This window comes from Tachyglossus aculeatus (assembly GCF_015852505.1).
Source record: "Tachyglossus aculeatus isolate mTacAcu1 chromosome 12 unlocalized genomic scaffold, mTacAcu1.pri SUPER_6_unloc_1, whole genome shotgun sequence".
In the NCBI taxonomy this organism is placed as follows: Eukaryota; Metazoa; Chordata; class Mammalia; order Monotremata; family Tachyglossidae; genus Tachyglossus; species Tachyglossus aculeatus.
In genome coordinates this window covers 5,049,909-5,065,159 of record NW_024044828.1, presented here as the reverse complement: position 1 = coordinate 5,065,159, position 15,251 = coordinate 5,049,909, and the positions used below count along the sequence as shown (strand labels likewise).

Sequence of the window (15,251 nt, the reverse complement as noted above, 5' to 3'; positions counted from 1 at the left end):
TAGGAATAGTGAGCATTAAGAATGTTGACCTCCCCAAGAGCAAGAGCATGTCTTATAAATTCATCTTTCCTCAAATTGCTGATACCGTGCTCTGCACCCTATTAATAGCTTTAAGGGTAGCACTTTATAGCTCTTTGGGAACTCTTCCAAATTCAGAATGGTGATAGCAGTCCCCACCAGTGGAACAGTTAAGAAATTATAGTCCAGGCTATGCACGACCATTTATCATCAATAGTATTTATTGAGTGCTCATTGTGTGCAGAGCACTGTAGTAAGCGCTTGGAAGAGTACATTGCAACAGAGATGGTAGACACATCCCTGCCCACAACAAGCTTACAGTCTAGAGAATCATTCGCATCAGTTATAACCTTCCCCAACACTTAGTAAAGTGTATTGCACCCAGTGAGTGGTCAATCAATCCCATTTTTACTACTACTACAGGTACCCTTCTACCCCCAATCTATAATGCTTAATGATTCTACAGTTCCAAGAAGAAATAACAGACTGCCAACTTGGCTTTGATCCATCTTGAAACCAGTCTTTAGAGCATGCTTTAGCCAGGTGTAATTTTAGCACTTTTTATGGTATTTGTTAACTTTTACTACGTATCAAGCACTGTACTAAGCTCTGGGAGAGATACAAGTTAATCAGGTTGGACACAGGCGGGGAATGTGTCTGTTTATTGTTATGTTGTACTCTCTCAAGTGAGTAGTACAGTGGTGTGCACACAGTGAACACTCAATAAAAACAGCTGACTGACTTACAGTCTCTGTCCCACATAGGGCTTACAGTTAAGTGGGAGGGAGAACAGATATTTAAACCCTCATTTTACAGATAAGGAAACCGAGGTTCAGAAAACTTAAGTGATTTGCCCAAACATCACACTGCAAGCAACTGGCATTTTGGGATTTCAACCCAGGGCATCTGACTCCCAGGCTCATGCTCTTTCCACTAGGTAGCAGTGCTTCTCGAGCTATTTGAAGTATTGAAATATTTGAAATAATATTTTATATGTAACCCCCGAGCTGCCACCACCACTGCTGTGGTTTGTTTGGGAAGAGAACCATGGTTTTGAAAACTCTATGGGCCTCTTAGCAACCGCCTCAGAGTGCCTGACTATTCATAGCAGCATGAGAAGCAGCATAATTTAGTGGATAGAACACGGGCCTTAGAGTCAGAAGCTCATGGGTTCTAATCCCGGCTCCACCACTGGTCTGCTGTGTGACCTTGGGCAAGTCACTTCACTTCTCTGGGCTTTAGTTACCTCAACTGTAAAACAGAGTTGGAGACTGTGAGCCCCATGAGGGTCAGAGACTGCAATTTGCTTGTATCCACCCCAGCACTTAGTACATTGCTTGGCACAAAGTAAGCGCTTAAACATTATTATTATTATACCACTAGATGCCCCATGCTCTCCTCCTCTTCCAGGGATTTCCATATCCCAGGAAGGGCTGCAGCTAAAGAAAGAGTGGACTTTGGACATTTTGGGAACCCCTCCCTGTGTAGCCTGTGTGGTCAGGACATTTTTCACCATTGCCCATTGCCTAAAATAGCTAATAATCAGTCAATCAATAGCACTTACTGAGCACTCACTTTGTGCTCTAGACTGTAAGCTCCTCCTTTAGACTCTAAGCTCCTTATGGACAGGGAACGTGTGTACCAGTTCTGTTATATTGTAATATTGCACTCTCCCAAGTACTTATTACAGTGCTCTGCACACAGTAAGCACTCAACAAATACAACTGATTGATTGATTTGTGCAGAGTACTGTATTAAGTATTAGGGAGTAAAGATGGAAGCTAATTTCCATTGGAGAACCCCTCACAGACATGAAAATGGTTACCAGTACCTCCTATGCCCTTCTATTGTCTAGGATAATAATTCCAGTTCCTTCTATGTTTCCTCTCACATTTTTCCAGCCCTCTAAGTCATTGTCATGACTATCTTCTGAACACAATCCAAATCCATCATGTTCTTTTTATTTATGGAGTTCTAAACCAGAGTTAGTCATTTAGAAAGCTTCTCACGTGTCCTGAATAGGAAAAAAAAAAAAGGTATATTTCATAGTTCCTATAACAAACATCAGTGGTTCTCATATGCATTCTCCCTATAACTTTGTCACAACATCAAGAAAATTGGATTAGCGGAAATAATAAATATTCCCATTGAGATGATCATTCATTGAATTCATTTTTGCCTAGGGTCTTTCAGCTTAAAATTACTTACCGTCATTAGGTGTATTTGCAAATAGTACAAACATAAACATGTGTGTCAGTGGAAACAGTGGATCCCACAAAATAATTGAGAAGCAGTTTGGATAGAATACGCACCTGTGCGTCAGAAGAACCTGGGTTCTAATGCTGGCTCTACCACTAGTCTGCTGTGTGACCTTGGGCAAGTCACTTACGTTCCCTTTGCCTCAGTTATCTCATCTGGAAAATGGGATTTAAGGCTATGAGCCCCATAATGGACTGTGTCCAACCTGATTAGCTTGTGTCTACCGCAGTGCTTAGTACAGTGCCTGGCACATGGAAAGCACATAACAAATACCATGAAAGAAATTGGGAAACTTGATAATCAACCCAGGTGTGCTTTTTAAATTATCAATCAGTGGTATTTCCTGTGAGCTCTTACTGTGCAAAGAGCCCTGCACTAAAAACTTGGAAGAGTACATTATAACAGAGTTGGATGACATGTTCCCTGACTCCAGTGATCTTACAGTCTGGATTGGGGAACAGACATAACTATAAAAATAAATAAATTATGGATATGTACATGATTGCTGTGGGGCTGAAGGCAAGTTGAATAAAATCCAAGTGCAAATTTGACATGGAGGGAGTGGGAGAAGAGGAAATGAAGGCTTAGGTAATGAAGTCCTCTTGGGGGAGATGTGATTTTAATAAGGTTTTGAAGGTGGAGAGACTGATCGTCTGTCTGATAGGAGACGGGACTTCCAGGCCAGAGGCGGGATGTGGGTGAGAGGTCTGTGGTGACATAGATGAGTTGGAGTTACAGTGAGTAGGTTGGTATTAGAGGAGTGAAGTGTGTGGAATGGGTTGTAGTGAGAAATCAGAGAGGCGGTAGGAGGAAGCAAGGTGATTGCATGCTTTAAAGGCTATGGTAAGGAGTTTCTGTTTGATGCAGAAGTGGATGGGCAACACTGAAGGTTCTTGAGGAGTGGGGAAATGTGGACTGACTAGTTTTGTAGAAAAATGATCCACGAAGCTGAGTGAAATATGGACTAGAGTGGGGAGACACAGGAGGCAGGAAGGTCATCAAGGAGACTAATGCAGTAGTTACAGCAGGATAGAATAAGTGCTTGGATCAATGTGGTAGCAGTTTGGACATAGAAAAAAGGGCAGATTTCAGTGATGTTGTATAGGTTCAACTGAGAGGATTTGGTGACATTAAATATGCAGGTTGAGTGAAAAAGATGAATCGAAGATATTCATTTTATCATATTTATTGAGTGCTTACTATGTGCAAAGCACTGTACTAAGCACTTGGAAGGGTACAACACAACAACATACACATTCCCTTCCCACAACAAGCTGACAGCCTAGCAGATAATGTCAAGTTTGCAGATTTGTGAAACGGGGAGGGTGGTGGTGCTGTCTACAATGATGAGAAAGGGGAAGGGCAGGGTTTGAGCGGAAAGGTGAGGTCTCTTTTGGACATGTCCTGCCAGCAATTCAAACTTAACATCCAATTATAGAAGTACAAATTGCAGCTCTATTTCTATTGGTCGTTACCAGTTATCACCCTTTGATCTTTTCCAGGTATCCATGCAAGTAGCAATCACCCGCCCTGTTTTGTTCAGTTTATTTTTACTTCTGCCATTACCACCGTGCTCCCTTGAGCACTGAGAGGACCTGAGGGAACATTCCAAGTTAAGTCATCAGGAAAGGTTGTCCAGAAATGATTAGAACCCCACCCCTTTAGCGGAGCCACACTTGTGAGCCAACCAATCATGCACACTACTCACACCCAAGGGTACCTCTGATCTTGATCCCCCATATATTACAAGAGCTTCAGTTCTCAAACAGTTCTATATATCCCCCTGAAATCATTCATTCATTCAATCATATTTATTAAGGGCATTCTGTGTGCAAAGCACTGTACTAAGCATTTGGGAGAGTACAATATAAGGAGAAACAGACACATTCCCTGCCCCCCAACATAATCAAAATGTAAGGTTCAATTAAAATTAACATACAAATGTTAGAGGTGTAATAAGGACTGATTGAAAGAAGTAGGCCTCTGGTCATTTAGAAAGATTAAGAGGAGGAGATAAATAGTAATAATGATGGCATTTATTAAGCGCCTACTCCTTTAAGGTTTAGAAAAGTACCAAAGATAAACAAAGGACACGGTAAGTGTGGGAAGGCAAAAGTGATGAGATCTGTGCTAGGGAAGGCTGTGGATAGTAATCAATCAGTGGTATTTATTGAGTGCTTACTATGGATGATAGCTGTCTCAAAGAGCACTGCTAGAAGGGGTGGGCACTGGGCAGCAGCAGTTGAACACTGTAAAAGCTCAGCCTTCCTCTGGACAATCTGGACGTTTATCTTGTGTTCAGTCACTTGGGGAGGGATTGCAATGGCTTTGGAGCAAGTCTCCATTAGGACGCAGGTCCCTCATGAAGGCAGCCCTCCAACACGTCATGTTATCTGTGTTATACTAGACACACCATGTAACCTAATGATCTCACATGAACGTCCGTACCTATGACCACCTGAACCCCCAAATCTATTTCTCTGGGTGAGAGAAGATGGGGTGTTTACACAGCCATTCACTTGAGGCTGATATTTGGAATATTGCTCAATGGAAGTGTAATAAAACACTTCAGTTTTTTTTTCTTTCCTTCATTTTGGAGATAATAGAATCATGAAACGTCAGCAGTGAGCCCTTTAGAACCCCCAGTTAGAATTCCTAAGATCCTGCAAAAAAATGTTGGTGTGTTTTCATCATCATCATCAATCATATTTATTGAGCACTTACTATGTGCAGAGCACTGTACTAAGCACTTGGGAAGTACAAATTGGCAACATATAGAGACAGTCCCTACCCAACAGTGGGCTCACAGTCTAAAAGGGGGAGACAGAGAACAAAACCAAACAGACTAACAAAATAAAATAAATAGAATAGATAAGTACAAATAAATAAATAGAGTAATAAATATGTACAAACATATATACATATATACAGGTGCTGTGGGGAAGGGAAGGAGGTAAGATGGGGGGGATGGAGAGGGGGACGAGGGGGAGAGGAAGGAAGAGGCTCAGTCTGGGAAGGCCTCCTGGAGGAGGTGAGCTCTCAGCAGGGCCTTGAAGGGAGGAAGAGAGCTAGGTTGGCGGATGGGCAGAGGGAGGGCATTCCAGGCCTGGGGCATGACGTGGGCCGGGCGTCGATGGCGGGATAGGCGAGAGCGAGGTATGGTGAGGAGATTAGCGGTGGAGGAGCAGAGGGTGCGGGCTGGGCTGTAGAAGGAGAGAAGGGAGGTGTGGTGAGGTGTGTTTTCACTTCTAGGGTCCCACCTGTTAAACAAGAACAGTGCTTGGCATGTAGTAAGCGCTTAACAAATACCATCATTTTTATTAAACAGTTGCCCAGTGGACAGTGTCTTATAAGATACTAATTTTTTTTGAGATAATGGAATCATGCAGTCTCAGCAGTAAGCCCCTTAAAACCCACTGTTAGAATTCCAAAGATCCCAAAAGAAAATGTTTGTGTGTCTGTTCACTCCTAGGGCAATAATAATTCATAATTATGGTATTTGTTTAGTGCTTAGTATGTGCCAAGGACTGTTCTTAGCGCTGGGGTAGATACAAGGTAATCAGGTTGCCCCACATGGGGTTCACAATCTTAATCCCCATTTTATAGATGAGGTAACTGAGACACAGAGAAGTTAACAATTGCCCAGTGTCTAATGCCTCATAAGAATACTCAGGCATCTGGTAGAAACAGGTGAGGTTCCCAGCAGTAGGCACTGTGGGTAGCAAGGTGACAGTAGATGTCCTGGCTTAGTGGAAAGAGCACGGGGTTAGGAGTCAGAGGACATGGGTTCTAATCCCAGCTCCTCCACTTGTCTGCTGTGTGACCCTGGTTAAGTCACTTAACTTCTCTGTGCCTCAATTACCTCACCTGTAAAATGGGGATTAAAAGTGTGAACCCCACATGGGGCAACCTGATTACCCTATATCTATCCCAGCACTTAGAACATTCATTCAATTGTATTTATTGAGCACTTACTGTGTGCAGAGCACTGTACTAAGTGCTTGGGAAGTACAAGTCGGCAACATATAGAGATGGTCCCTACCCAACAACGGGCTCACAGTCTAGAATAATGCTCGGCACATAGTAGGCACTTAACAAATACCAGTATTATTATTATTAAGCACTTAGTACAGAGCACTTAGCTCTGCACACAGTAAGCTCTCAATACAATTGAATGAATGAATGTTCTTTCCACGTATGGTGATCCATCATGTATTAGTCGTATTGGTGACACTCAAACAACTGACAAAAATCTCACTATCTTTAAAAAAACAAAGTGCAGATCTCTACAGCCCAACCCTATTAGCCTGTATCTATCCCAGCACTTAGTACAATGCCTGGCCCATAGTGAGCACTTAACAAATATGATAAATAAAAGTCTAGCATATAATAATGATAATAATAATCCTTGAATTTAAAGAGGACTCTTCCCACTGATAATTCAAAGTGCTTTCATGCAGATTACCTCATTCATCCTTCCAACATGCCTCCTAGGTAACTTGGAATGTGACTGTAATTAATTCCCTCTATGGGAGGAAGAAGCATAGGCTCAGAGAGGGTAAATGACTTTCCAAAATCACCCAGCCACAGCAGTCCATCTACATTTTACCATATTGCTTCCTAGGTGTCATTTCAGGCTTAATCTTAACTTTGGAAATTAGGATAGAGATATTGGAGAGGCAGTATGAATACTGCTATGGTTTCGATCGTAAATATCCGAAGAAAGAGGTGGCTATACCTATAGGTTCAAAAAACTAGTTCAGCTGGGTGGTTCTGAAACCAAACCATATTATTATTTACATTTAAAAAGTTTAACTACCTCTCATTACAGAGGATAAATTAGATTTGTTTGTTTTTCTAAAGGCAAATATAAAAGCACAAATGAATATGTGCCCTCTCTGCAGAGTAGGATTCCTGTTCCTGCTTTTGTAATGTAAAGGTGTGCATGTGTTCCTGTGTATGTATGTGTTTAATGATCACACTCAATCCATCTCGCTGGCTTTTTAACAGAATGGTCAGGTTTTCACCTAGAATTATTCTCTCTCTTTCTCTCCCCACCACCCTCCCCATTCAAAAGTAAGAGACCCGGAATGTAGGTACTGCTCATGTCCTCTTGAAGAGAATGATTCCTATTGAAAAAGAACGGGAGTTAAGGTTACTGGTGGGGGTGGGAAACGGGAGAGGAAGAAAGTGTTTGAGGTAGGGAGGGAGAGAGGAAAGGAAGAGAGAGTATATGTGTGAGAGACAGGGAGGGACTGAGGGAGGGAAAGGGAGAGAGGCGGTGAGGGGGAGAGGAAGAGACAGGAGGAGTGCTGCTTGCTTCATCTTTGAGAGAAGGGAAAACAAAAGCCGTCGGCTGCAGTAGTTTTGTATCCCCGGATCTGGCTAAAACAGAAAATTACAGACAGCCCTGCTGAAAAATCCAAGCCCAGCAGAGACTTCTTGGAACAGGGAAGATTATTATTCTTTTTTTTTTCTCAAGGTGGATTGGATCAGTACAGGTGGTTTTGCTGACTGTCAGGAGGAGACACACCGGCTGAGGACCATGGAAAGGTGGGCTTGGGATTCTGTCTCTGTTTGCCTTTTCCTTGGTTTGCCTGGGGCCGGGTGGGTTAGGAACCCACAACCTAAGGCGAGGCAATTTTAAAAGGAGATGTGGGTGTGTGCAATTTTTTTTCCCTATTTTTATTCTCGATAACCTCCCTCCCCCTCCGCCCCGCCAGCCACGAAAGGCGGTGTCATATTCCATCAGATGGGAGCCTAAACTTGACCCGAGCCCCTCTGGGTCTCCTGTTCAGGTTCCTGGGGGTCGTGGGATATTTTTTCCAAGGCTGGACAGTGGTCAGGTGGGAGGGCGAGAGAGGTCAGGTTCTGTCTCCCCAAAGGAGGGGGGCGAATGGACAACTGGATGCCCGGGTCCACACAAAGCCGGGGATGGATGCTGAGCTGGCTTTTCCAGGGATGCCCGGAGAATGGGGAGAAGTTGAGGGGCCCTGCCGCCCCTCTCCTAGGCTGCGATGCGGACAGTGCTGGGGCCAGATGTCCCAAGTTTGGGATGGCAACCTCCAAACTGCAACGCCCAGGGGGCAGGTATCCGTCCCCTCACGACCGGTGGCTCGTTGAGGGCAGGGACTGGGTCTGGCTATTGTTATGTCTTCCTCTCCCCAGCGCTTCGTCCAGTGCTGTGCGCTCAGTAGATGGAATAAATGAAAGAATTCCCCGCCCCCGGGCACCTTTTTCCAGCCCTGGACACCTCGGCGGGGAAATTCATTTGTGCCGCCGGACCTCTGGGGGAGGAAATCCTAGGTTCGTGTCCCAGGGCAAAGAAATGAGGTGACACCTCCTAGGACGAGGTGCAGGGTTTTAGGGGACCGATCCCTCGATGTTCCGGGGGTGCAGACACATTGTCTCGGACGCCTTTTTCCTCCGGAGGCATTGGCTTTGCCCCGAGGGCGAGCAGGGAGTGGAGAGGAATTCCCCATTGTGTGCCGGCCGGCAACTGACAGGCTCGGTGCTGGAGATCTGCCGGGAAGCGGTAGCCAAGAAGCAGGGAGGAGAAGGAGGAGAATGTGGGACAGGGACGGGATCCGACCTGATTACCTTGTCCTTACCCCCCAGCGCTTAGTACAGTGCTTGGCACATAATAAGGACTTAACACATGACCATAGTGAGGAGAACAGTGAGAAAGAGGATGAAAAAGAAGGATTAAGAGGAGGGGAAAGGAAGAAAAGAAAAGGACCAGGCAGGGAGGGGCTGGCTGGCGTTGAGCAGAAGACGAGTGGATTGGCAGGATCTCCAAAGGAGGAAAGGGGTTTTTAGTTCGGAATGGGATTCAGATCCCCGCCTCGCCCAAACCTGTCGACCCACGCCAGGAGAGCCCCGGCGATGAATAAACCCGATTTGGAAAGGGCGCTCCACGGGATCCGTTCTAGGAAGCAGGGACTGGCTTTGGTCCCCTCGGGCCAAATTAAGATGCGCTGGAGCAGCGCACTGGCAGCTCGGCGCTGACAAGCTCGCGTGCACCTCGTGAAAAATGGCTCCACAGCTCCCTTTCCGTCCCTTTCAGAACACAGTCTCGGACTGGCCGTGCATTTCTGCGGGATTGTGATTTTTTTTTTTTCCCAATCTCTGTGTGGAGTGAAACTGGCAGCTGATTAGGAGCGGCTTCCAGGCCGAGGGAATGCTCCAGCCCGGCTTGGATGGATGGTTGGGTGGATGGGTGGGTGGGAAGGCTTTTCACCTCCAATCCAGGCTCACCGAAGCTCCTCGATCTGGCTAGCGAAAAGCCGTCCCTCCCCTCCACGCTCAGTGTGAAATACGGAAGGGCAAATGCCATTGTCTCTGACAGGAGCCAGGGCTGTATTTTTTATTGTGTATCGTTGTAGCAAATGGGTGTGCTTCGTCGCACACTGCTTCCACCCAAAAGAGAAGGATCAGCGCTCAGGGGAAACTGGCAGGTGGACTCGCACTGCTATATGTAGTCTAAAGGGTTAAAGAGAGCAGACCTTTTCTTTTTGGAGTTGGGTGCCCTTCTGCCCGGGAGAAAGCCTTTTTCATTGTACACATGTGCTTCTTTTAGGGCATTTATTACGGAAAGCATGGTGAGGGGAGGTGGAGGAGGGGATGGGGGCTATCAGCTGCTCCAACACAGCTCAGCTAGGTGCTTTATTTCACCTTCAGTTCATTAATGCTCCGGCCAGAAGAAGCAGGGCATATGTTTTTTAGCAGTGTGATGTGTATGGGTTTTTTGTGTTTGTGTGCATGGTTGTGCATCCAGGTTTGTGCTTGTGTATCAGTGGGTTGTGTTTGTACATGTGTTGGGGCAGTGGGGGGTTGTGCATGTGTGTGTGTGTGTGTGTGTGTGTTAGGGAGAATGGGGGTGGAGAGGAAGTGTGCATATGTCATTGAGGGGCGGGTGAGGGTGTATCTCTTCTCATCAGCCTTGTGACATGGAGAGACATGGGCAGGGGCTCAGGATGGAAATGTCTCTTTTCTTTTCATCAGGAGGTAGATCAGGTAGTCCAGTCCTGGCTGCTATTGCCAGTGGCCAGAATCCTGGAATAAGAAGGAACCCTCCAATTATGGACAGGTTGTGGATACATAATCCATTCACATCATTCTTTGGGGCCCTCTTCAATTCCTAAGAAAAATCATTTAGCCAAGACAATGTACTGATTTCTGCACCCTAATAAATGGCAGGTAGAAATGCAATCATTTCAAAAGAAAACCCTTCATTCTAGAAATAAACTATATAGATATTTCAGTGGGTACTATTTATGTCCCCAAAAGGTCATGCTTCTTGAAGCAGAAGTATTATGAGATCTGGTCACAAGACTATGAATGTGAAATCATTTTGCAGAGGCAAATGTGTTTCAGATCATGAAACTCCTCCTCCTTAAAAGAACGACTGCCATACAACTTTAACCTTGCAGGTAGATCCAGTTACTCATTTAATAAATGGAGATGATTCTGACTGGTAAATACAGTAGTGTGTTTTGGGAAAATTGACATAAGTAAATTGTAGCAGTGTAAAACAAAGAGATGATATGGCTGACATGCCTTTACTAAACCAATCAGAGGAATAACAGTGTCTGTCTAAGATATGAACCTAAAGTGAATTAAAATAGCGAAATTCCAGATGTGTGGATAAAATAGTCCATATCTGTGAGGTGCACTTTGGGAAGAAAAGCAAAGGGTGGTATTTATCAATTCCAGTAAACATGGTATGGAAATAAGCCTGACAATTAGAAACAGCTGTATCTGGGTATGGGGCATTTGTTTAAAGGAACAAGAAAAGTTCAGAAAAGTTTCGCAGGGCTGCAAGTGCATCAGAGAAAATGTGTTTGTCTAGGAGGAATGAAAAGATATTTTTTTTAATATGCCATGTGTCACTTTAAAGAACACCATTTGCCAAGAAATTTGTAGGTGGTAAACAAAGATACGATGTTGTCTGTATGTGCTGTAAGGGATTCTTTTTTTAACCTGAAATGAAAAAAAAATGCAATAGAGGTGAATCAGAATCTACAATGACCAAGTGACTGTGTTTCTGACAATGGTGTTCTCCTCTAAAAATACTGACTATTCTTGAAGGCACAATTTTATATTTAAAGAGAAATATTTATGATACTAATTACCTGGCTTCTACCTAATGGAATCAATAAATGGGCAGTAGGTTCCCATTCTATCAATCACCGTCTCTAACAGTGGTTTTCTCCTCTAAAAATACTGTATATTCTTGAAGGCACAATTTTATATTCAAAGAGAAATATTTATGGTATTAATTACCTGGCTTCTACCTAATAGAATCAATAAATGAGCAGTAGCTTCCCATTTTCTCAATCACCATCTGTAGTCAACCTCACTGAATTTCCTTTTTAAGTTTTCTCTGAATGTGACATGACTTTGATCTATAAGCAATTTCACAGGTTTTAATTCTCTCTGCTTAGGTCAATGGAACTGTGTGACCTTGGGCAAGTCACATAACTTTTCTGTGTTCAGTTTCCACATCTCTAAAATGGGGCTAAATACCATTCTCCCACACTTAAACTGTGAGCCCCATGTGGGACAGGGACTGTGTCCCTCCAGATCATCTTTACTCTAACCCAGTGCTTAGGACAGTGATGGGCACATAGTAAGCACTTAACAAATACCACAATGATCATACAGTAACCAAGATTTCAGCAACATCCTGTAGGTATCCTAGATGGTGAATATGACAGAAAGTTACCTGCATGGGTAGAATGTATAAAGTAATGTTTCAAAATGTTTCCAGTGTTGATAAAAAATCTTGGAACTAATTAGTCAATTGACATATTCCCCACTCACATCAAAGGATCATGATCAGAAAGACCGTCTCCAGTAAAATCCATAGAAACAGATTGGGCAACGTGGCTCTTTGGGACTTTGGAAAGTAAATTTGTGGAGGAAAAAGCCCAACTTTCCTTGTATTGACAAGCTTGTTAAACTCTCTGAGTTCTGGTTTTTATTATACTACAAAAAGAAATTGGAAGACAGCTCCTCTCCCCTACCTACCGTAACCTGCGGCCCTCCTGTTTCCTCTGTTCTTGAATTATATTTGATTTTCAATGGTTTCCAGCTTTCACCGCACTTCCTGGCTCTGTTTGGAGAGTTGACATCTAATAGGAGCAAGGTCATTTATATGAAGAATATCAGTGAAATAGGGTATCAAGCAGGATCATTCCTACAGGGGTACAGGGCTCTGGTAAGTCAACTGGGGCTGTCAGTTGGGGGAGGAGAAGAGGGTGGCATAGCTTACAAAGTAGAATCACATTAGTTCTTCCCTGTAATCACTGCCCCTAGTTAGAGACCCTGAAATCACTGAAACTCCCCAGTACTTATGGGATATATCCATGATTTATTTATTTGTATTAATGTCTGCTTCCCCTTCTAGATTGTAAGCTTGTTGTGGGTAGGGAGTGTGTCTGTATTGTTGTGTTGTACTCTCCCAAGTTCTTACTACCGTGCTCTGCACACAGTAAGTGTTCCATATATATGATTGAATGATTGGTCTAGGTGCTTTCTGGAAGGATGGGGCCCTTTGAGCATGGAGCCTGGGGCCATTGCTTTGGTCATAGGAATGATCCTAATGGCAGGATTTGATCAGGAAAGGAGTCTTTCTCTGCTCTTTCCTTCTACCCCTTGGCCAATCCCTTCTATCCCTTGGCCAGCTTGTACAGTCCCTAGCAAAGCAAACCATTCACTCATAATAATTGAGTGCTTACTGTGTGCAAAGCACTGAGCTAAGCATTTGGGAGAGTACAGTATAGCAACAAACAGACACATTTCTGCCCACAGAGAGCTCACAGTCTAGAGGAGGGAAAATATCAAGGCCTAAGGTCTAAGAGAAGATCTGGCAATACTGAGTTTGAGTCTATGAATTTGGCTCAATTTAATTAATGTTATTGGGAGCCTGCCAGCCACTCTCCTTCACTGTCCCTGAAAGATGCATCCCTACTCCTCTGTCCCCCTCTCTGCCAACACCCACTTGTTGTTCCTTAGAAACTGCACAGTTTGATGAAGTCACAGCCTGCTGGGACAGAGGGATGCTAAGGTCTTCTTCTGCCTCTTCAAGCACATGTTCTCAATCCCCTACCACCATTTTAAGACCACCGAATTCAGCAGCAGAGATATTATAAGCACAGTTGTGGAAGCTTTGTTTAGGAAAATGGTTGAAATTGAGTCCAGAAGACTCCTCCTCTGCCCACAGATTCTCTTTTCCTGAAAAAAAAAATATGCTTTTCCCCCACTTGCATCTTCCAATACAACTCTCCCTCCCCAAACTCTCTCCACTACTCTTCTTTGCCCTAGTCAGAGAGCTCCAAGCCTCTGAACCCCCTTATCTGCCTAACAGAGAGGAAATTGGAAGACTTGTCAAATTTCTTTTAGACTTTCTACCTTAGTCTTATTTGATTTGCAGCCAGATCCTCATGATTAATTAAGGATTTATTGGGCTCATGAATTCTGTTCCAGTGTATTCTCAGAATGTGGCCAAGTGGGTCAAACCTTCTTAATGTGCCTCACTCCAATAGATCGCTAAAGGAAATGTGCACAAACTATCCATGAGTCTTTGGCCTGTCAGGAGTAGAAGATCCAGCAACCTGCTGGGCCCGGGCTTGCTGGAGAGGTGTTCACTGGGCCAGAAGCTCATACATCACTACTGGATTGCAGTTCACAGCCACCTGTTGGTTTTCCTGACCCTGGGAAAAGCAATTTTCCTGCAGGCAGAGAGCCTGACTTTTCTGCTCCCCAGTCAACAGACCAAATAATAAAAGTAGTAATAATAATTGTGGTATTTGCTAAATGATTATTATTTGCCAGGCAATGTACTAAGTGCTGGGATGGATAGAAGCAAATCATGTTGGAAATAGTCCCAATGCCATAAGGAGGCTGAGTCTTAATCCCCATTTTACAGATGAGGTAACTGAGGCACAGAGGAGTAAAGTGACTTGCCTATGGTCACAGCCACTAAGTGGCAGAGCCAGGATTAGAACCCAGGTCCTTCTAACTCCAAGGCTTGTGCTCTATGCATTAGGCCACACTGCCAAACCAGTTTCTTCTCATACACCCTCAATCTGGCCCTCCTGTTAGAAGCATTACAAGCTTGTCTGTGGGTGAATTCACGTGTACTCTTTGGAGCCAGTCACTAGAATGGGAAGCAGTGTGGCCTAGTGGAAAGAGAATGGGCTTGGGAGTCAGAGAACCGGGGTTCTAATACCAGCTCTGCCGCTTTTCTGCTTGTCACAATCTTGGGCAAGTCACTTAACTTCTCTGTGCCTCATTTCCCTCATCTGCAAAATGAGGGCCCTCATCTACAAAAGGAGGATTCAATACCTCTTCTCCTCCTCCTTAGACCGTGAGCCCCATGTGGGACCTGATTATCTTGTATCTACCCCAACATTTAGCATAGTGCTTGGCACATAGTAAGTGATTAGCAAATACAGTTATTATTATTTTTACATAACAATAATAATAGTGGAATAGAATCTGGGCCTTCTTGTTGTGAGTAAGAAAGGAAAGTTAATTTCCACCTGTCTGGAGTTGGATTCTGTCTGAAATGGCCCCTTTGCTCTTTCCAAGCCCTTCTGGAAAGACACTTCTTCTGCGAGGCCTTCCGGCCTTCCCTAATCTATCCCTCCATCATACTAGTCATGTATAGATTCATCTCTTTATGAATCAGTGATATTTATCGAGTGTCTATTGTGTCCAGAGCCATGGTCTAAGCACTTGGGGAGTACAATAGAAGAGAGTTGGTAGAAAAGTTCCATGCCCTATGTGTTTGTATTGGATATATTTAGCCACTAACCTCCAGGTAAGGTAACTGGTTGAAAGAGGTGCATGTGTTTTGTTTCACTATTAATTCCAGAGCCTCGGAGCTGGCCTAGTCCTCTGCATTTGGCCAGGAAAATTCTCACACTGGCAAGCCTTTGAGTGAGGCTTGCAATAGCCTGGGCTTC

The 15,251-nt window shown here is 44.1% G+C and overlaps 1 protein-coding gene across 4 annotated transcripts in view; it reads left to right on the top strand.

The window, feature by feature from the left end:
• MAGI2 (membrane associated guanylate kinase, WW and PDZ domain containing 2) overlaps positions 1 to 15,251 on the top strand; it is an 825,111-nt gene that overhangs the window by 338,696 nt on the left and 471,164 nt on the right. The window contains exon 1 of one of the 4 annotated variants that reach the window (XM_038740979.1): positions 7,634 to 7,830. The exons of the other annotated variants lie outside the window; for them this stretch is intronic. The gene's annotated coding sequence lies outside the window, so the exon portion shown is untranslated. Of the gene's footprint in view, positions 1 to 7,633; positions 7,831 to 15,251 lie in introns of those variants that run through there. 4 annotated transcript variants of the gene reach the window in all.